Source organism: Bidens hawaiensis, unplaced genomic scaffold (genome assembly GCF_021521415.1).
Source record: "Bidens hawaiensis isolate Kalapana, Puna unplaced genomic scaffold, B.hawaiensis_p1.1 tig00016745_1, whole genome shotgun sequence".
Taxonomy (NCBI): Eukaryota; Viridiplantae; Streptophyta; class Magnoliopsida; order Asterales; family Asteraceae; genus Bidens; species Bidens hawaiensis.
Window position 1 is genome coordinate 416,834 of NW_027492535.1, and position 6,565 is coordinate 423,398.

The following is a 6,565-nucleotide window of genomic DNA, read 5'->3' on the forward strand; positions in this document are numbered from 1 at the left end:
GATTGTGAAATCTGTAGGTTAAGTATTCAATTGATCATTATGTTGTTTTCAATTTTAATTATTCTGTTACAGTATTATTGATAGCATTTGCAACTGCATTTTGTAGTCAAAACACTATTCTAGTTGGAATGATGCATAAAAGTAACATGCCATGAACCAGCTAATTATCGAATCGTCTATTAGATTAGGTTTGAATGATACTGTCAATCAGAAATGGAACTGAACATAAGCTACATGACAATAGCATAATCTTCCTTATGCTGATTTTAAATGAACTAACTCTAAGAAACTAGTTAAATTCTGGCTTTCCAACTCCCGAGTCAGAACGTGTTCTGAGTAAATGAGTTAGGGTCAAATCTCAAAGTGTGTTGTTTTATAAAAGAGTCAATTTTGAGATTTAGTTTGTTAAAATATATGTTTTTTTTGTATGTATCTGTTTGATTTAATCTATAAACTATGTTTGTATGAGTTGATCCTGGAACATATAGACTATAAGGTCGAAAATACATTTCTAGTTCCACAAGTTGCAAAAAAAGTCACTCTCAGTTTCAACTTTCTGTTTTGTTAATTTTGATGCCCCATTTTGACCTGAACTAAATTGAACCTTTTTTTAATTTGGCGGTTTTGACCCAAACAGATTCTGACTCATCACTCAGCCCGTTTTGCCAGGCATATTATTTTGTATAGAAGGTGCTAGTCTATTACTAAAATCAACCATAAATTATGCATATTTGCATTGTAATAATGGATTTTGGTTTTTTGGTCTTGTTTAATATTGATTCCTGAGTGTAATTATTTGAAATATATATAATTTCAGCCTGTTTTATTTGTTCACCCACCGCTGCATTGGCACGATCTTTTCTGCAATACTTTCAACTCAGTAATGGATTCTTCTTTGAAGTCTCTCAATCCAAACAAGCATTTGAAAGAACAGTAAGATCTTCTCAATGTCCATCATCTTATCAATTTTTAGATGTTCTAACGAACCATCAACGTATTTGTAATGTACGTAATCAGATTTGTCAGCAACCTAACTGGATCTTCCATGCTTGAGCTGTTTGTACTTACAGCGATATTTCCTGTACGTTTCCTACACAACGTATTCTCAGTACATAGGTTCTCAGAAGTTTGTTGATAACTTGTTTCTGACATTCGGATTTTGATTATGTTTTGACTAATTCAGACGCTTATTCTGCTGCGACATACCACGGACATTTGCAGAATTGGTAACTTTATTATTCTGCTACATATTAACCTGCAACTTCATAATAAATGAAACATAATTTAGTTATATTTGCATCTCCAGATCATGTTACCAATGATACTTCATCAAATAAAAAAGATATTTCGACATCAAGAAATCAAAGGGTTTACATCTTCACGATGATAGTTGATTTCTTCTCAATTGTTGTTCCTGCCACTTTATTGTGTACAGTAAGTATTTCCATTTTTATCATTAGAACGTATTTACATTCTGTTTTATATTTATTATATAAACTGTATACGAACATATAATTAGCCAAGCATGTTTATTTGAACATATAAATAAACAGGTTTTAGCAGATTGGACGTATACAAACGGAATTATATTAATATTGGTCCTTCTCTTTGCTGCATCTAAGAGGTAATCTATGACTGTTATCGTCTTAATCTTAAATCTTTGTTAACAATTTGTGCTTTTAAGTGATTATTATTTGACAAAACTTGAATATCTGTTTCCACCCAATCAGACATGGTTCTTCTTGGGATCAGAAAGAAGAAGTTAATTCTTTCAGGACACATGTTTCATCATACAGGGTTTTTATGGTAACCTTAACATGGTTTTTTTTAAAATTTTTATTAGCTTTGGTGCTCTAAAAATGTTATTTGTAATTCTAATTTAAATTCCTTTTTGTGCAGATGCTTTTCACATGCATTTGCATTTTGGCTGTTGACTTCAGAATATTTCCTAGAAGATATGCTAAAACCGAGACATACGGTACTAGTTTGGTAATAACATTATCTTGCCTATTTAGCATCCTTTGATTTACTAAATAGTTATTTGTTATGTTAGGCCATTATTGCTGATTTGTATCTGTATTGTTTTATGGGGGTGTCAGATGGATATGGGAGTAGGTGCATTTGTCTTTGCAAATGCCTTTGTTTCACGTCAAGCTCGGGGTATTTCAACAATGTGAGTTAGTTTACCTGCACCAAGTAGATTTTTTCTTTTAATATAGAAATTCGAAATCATCTTTTATCAGATGTTTGAAAATAAATGGTACAACAATCGATTAAAAACCAAGATAGTTGACACAACTTGATGTGGAATCAAATGGCTCAAGGAACTTTAAAATTAATCAAAGACTATAATCGAACCAAGGGTTTAAGAAACCAAGTTCGTATAACTTAAATTTAATCAAAAACTAATAAACTAACAGACCCGAATCCAAGTAATTTAGAAGAGTTCAAAACTAAGAGGTAATCCCAGCTAAAAGATAAATACCATGAAGAGATAAAAACCAAGGAAATAAAGCAAATTATTAATTAAAAGAAATCATTGAAATTCAAAGTCTTGGATAGTTCTTAATCTCCATATTCCAGCTCGATCCACTTAATTTATGTGTACTCTTCCCGACCGATTCTAGGTCAACAGGTTGGGTTGGCAACCCATATTGCTCCTGTATCACAACTACTACCCTATTTATACTAGAAAGACACCACCTGCAATAATAAATGTAACTGATTCTGATTTTATGCTAAGACTTGACCATTGACTTATTCAATAACATTTTTATCTGTAACTAGAGTACTTCACTTATCACTGTATGTTAGGCGTACTCTACATCCTGAATGATTAGTAGTTTAGTACTCTTGTATGATCGCCGGCTATGATTTTCTTTGTGTCCTTATGTATTCGTAGCGATTATTTCATACCTGTTATGCTTTTCTAGAGTTCTAGGGATGTCATACTATACAAAAAAGAAAAAGAAAAGAACAAACGAAAAGGTTTTCGGAGCCGGGGGTCTCAGCAGGAGCAACCTATCTATCCCCTTGGATAGAGGTAAGGTTTGCTACCATCACACCCTCTCCAGACCCTATCAATAGCTTTGCTGTGTGTGGGATTATATTGGGTACATTTGTTTTTTTTATTATAATCTGGCTAACTGTCTTATAACTCTACGAATAGTCAAACATATGAAGATCTGTTATAAACAACAAGAACGTGCGCGCACAAATAGTCTTTTCGTTTTTACTAATTGCTTTACTACTTTTTTGGTATATTAGGGGTTTGAGAAGTGCACCATCCTCCACTAGCCCACTGCTGTTTCTCGGGTGTGCTAGACTTGTTTCTACAACTGGCGTTGACTATCAGGTCAACAATCGGCCTAAATTCTGTAAATAAACACCCTGTTGCCTGTTCCTTGTGACTTAACTTTTAAATGTTTCTGTTTGTAGGTCCATGTGGGAGAATATGGTGTTCACTGGAATTTCTTTTTCACACTTGCTGGTGTAGCGGTTTTAACATCAATTATTAACATCTCCCCAAAGTATTGCGGGCTTGTAGGTTCATCAGTACTAATAGGTATGTAATTTCATACTTTCATAAATCATAATTTCATTTTTCTTCATTATCATTATTTTCATCTCATTTTTATCTTTTAATCTGTAGGTTACCAAGTTTGCCTAATGAATGGGTTGAACTCTTATATGCTTTCTGCCGAAAGGGGAATGGACATTATTAGTCAAAACAAGGAAGGAATCTTCAGCATATTTGGTGAGGTATTTATTAAAAATTGCTTTGGTTCATAATACATTTTTGTAGGTTTTATTAATAAAAATTATTGACTCCATAGTTATTTATATATGTTTTTTCTTTCAGGATATTGGGGCCTGCATCTGATTGTGTTTGGTTGGGCAACAATGTTTTGTTTGGGAAGAATGCTAATCTGAGAACTAATAGATGGGCCAGAAAGCAAATTTGGATTCTAGCTATTTTCTTCTGGTATAATATATTTATATTGTATTTTTTTATAATTCATTTAAGTGACCATCTATCCACTCATCTTTTCAGGTGCTTGACATTGATTCTGGACTGTTTTGTTGAACGACCTTCACGCAGAATGGTACAGTACTTAATTTCATATGAAATGTTCATTTATGTTTGGGGTATTTTTATATATACCCGTTAAAATTTGATAATATCATATTTACCGAACCAAAAAAATTAATTTCAAGAATATCCATTGAAATCACTTAAAAGTTTCATATTATGATGAATATACCCTTCTCTTTCTCCATACACTCTAAATTCTTATATTATAATGCATGTTTTAAGAGAAGGGTATGCATGTCATAAATTTAAAAATGTGCGTATTTGATTATATGATTTTTTTTTTTTGAGTAAATGTGTTATCATACAAAGTTTTGAGGGTCATATACAAAGTTATTTTGTATTAGTAAAGCATTTACAAAGGGGAAATCTTTGAAATTATATGTTTTTTGATTGCATTTGCAGTGTAACGCGGCATATGTGACTTTGGTATTGGCTACAAATCTACAGGTAATTCTCATTTTTGCTACCATTATTATTGTTATTGTTATTGCTATTGTAATGTGGGATTAAAATTCTTAACCAAAAGTCATCATAAATTTGCAGATGTTGGGAGTAATAATGCTTTCAGATTATATCCCGAGTGGTAAATTATCGTTACTGGAACAAGCAATCAACCGAAACTTGCTTGCATTCTTCATTGTGGTGAGTACCAAAAGTGGGGGTAAAAAAAGTTATCGTGAAATAAAAATTTTATTTATCAAAGGTAGGAGCAACAAACTAGTAACATGATACTAACTTTATGCAGGCGAATTTGCTGACGGGATTGGTGAACTTATCAGTAGATACTCTCTCTGTGTCATCACTATAAGTGTCTTGATTGCTTATGGTTTTGTTATATGTTCTGCTGCTGCATTTGCAGATTATAACAGTATTAAGTTGAAATTTTGGTAAAAACAAAATGTTAGTTTCAAATTTTTTTTTTGGGTACATTCAACGTCTTAATTTGTATCATCTAGTTGTAACCTCGATTTTCATCAGTCAAGCAATCTTAATGTACATTTTATATTCTCTTCGGATCTAAGGCTAATCATGCAATCAATTGTTGTGGTGTCAACTATTTATTAGTGTTGAATTATACCTTTTTAAGTTCTGGACTCAAACATTACATAATCCTTCGAGTCGATTTTGTGTTAAGGGTTGGTTCACAGTCTGGTTCCATACGTTTGACGAAAATTTTTGGTTGAACCAGCTGATTTTACCACTGTTGGAATTCTTTTTTTTAAAGAATCATTAAAATTTAAAATGAAAAAAAAAAGGTTCTTGACTATAATACATATAGCGATACAGGTACCTATAACCTACATATTCCAAAAGAAAAATAAGTTGAACAAATAATAATGGTAAATCTGTAGGTTGGTTTACCCGGCCGGTTTCAAGCTAATACCAGCTAGACCTTAAAATTAGAAAAAGATGATACAAAATGTGAATCTAAGTGTTTGCCTTTCAAACCGGCTGGCTTGCTTTTGTTTGAACTGTTTCAAATAGACGTACACAAATCGGGTATTATTAAAACCCGGAACCGGGGTAGGAACTAACTTGTCCACTTTACAAATTAATTGAAGGATCTTTTTAACTTGCATCCTTAAAGCGATTCAAGCTACCGAATCGAGTTTAACTTAATGATTGATTGATTGTTGAGTCAAGCGAGTTCATCTTGACTCGTTACAAGTTACAACACTAGTGGTTCCTATTAATTTCACAAACTAAATGATTAAAATGTTATAAGAGACCAGTAACTCAAGTGTGAACGATTGTCATATAAAACAAAGAACATGAAAGGTGGTAGTTAATGGCAGGTGAAACAATTTGTCAAAAAGAAGCAACTACCGTAGATTGCATTAATGAGTGTACATGTGTTTTTGGTGTTTGCAAGGTTAGGTCAATATCGACCACCTGACTTTTGATTTAGGTGAGCCCTCGGAATCAAATCATCAATATAGGTGATTAGTTATTTAATTATGAACATAACCATAAGTTTTAAGTGTGGTTTTATTGGAATGAAGCAATTCTTATCCAAAGCAAGCTCTCAACTGAAATTATTATTTCCGTGGTTAAATGTAGGGGCGGCAATTTCTGACACGACATGAAAAGAGAAAAAAAAAGTAGGCTTTCGATTTGCTAACATGATTATTTTATAAAAGCGGCAAAACCAAAAGCGACATGGTTAATAAATGAGTTGACACAACGTGTTCAATAAATAAGTTAATTTGTTACCCGTTTAAAGTTTTTGAAAATGTTCATATTTAAATTTGAAGATGATGGGTTCTTTAAAAAATGTTTTCAAAGTTTGATTTTCTTTACGTTTCTCTCTAGCTACAACATTTTCAAGTCGTGAAATAAAATTTCCGTCTTGAAGTATATTTATCAGCGTTTCATTTCTAAATACTTTATATATTAGTTGTAACTAGTTATTCTCTGGTCTTTAATATTGGTGCCATCAGTCATCTAATCTAAATATATATATATATA

General features: G+C 32.2%; 1 pseudogene across 1 annotated transcript; it reads left to right on the top strand.

Annotated features, from left to right (window-relative positions):
• The first annotated feature begins 305 nt into the window (after positions 1-305).
• LOC143551957 (uncharacterized protein At4g17910-like) lies at positions 306-4,987 on the top strand (annotated as a pseudogene). The gene is made up of 16 exons (XR_013138570.1): positions 306-933; positions 1,018-1,081; positions 1,184-1,226; positions 1,307-1,434; positions 1,554-1,624; positions 1,731-1,806; positions 1,900-1,989; positions 2,100-2,173; positions 3,268-3,355; positions 3,439-3,565; positions 3,653-3,757; positions 3,863-3,985; positions 4,055-4,106; positions 4,499-4,543; positions 4,640-4,738; positions 4,842-4,987. The product of XR_013138570.1 is annotated as an uncharacterized protein At4g17910-like (transcript).
• The last annotated feature ends 1,578 nt before the right edge of the window (positions 4,988-6,565 follow it).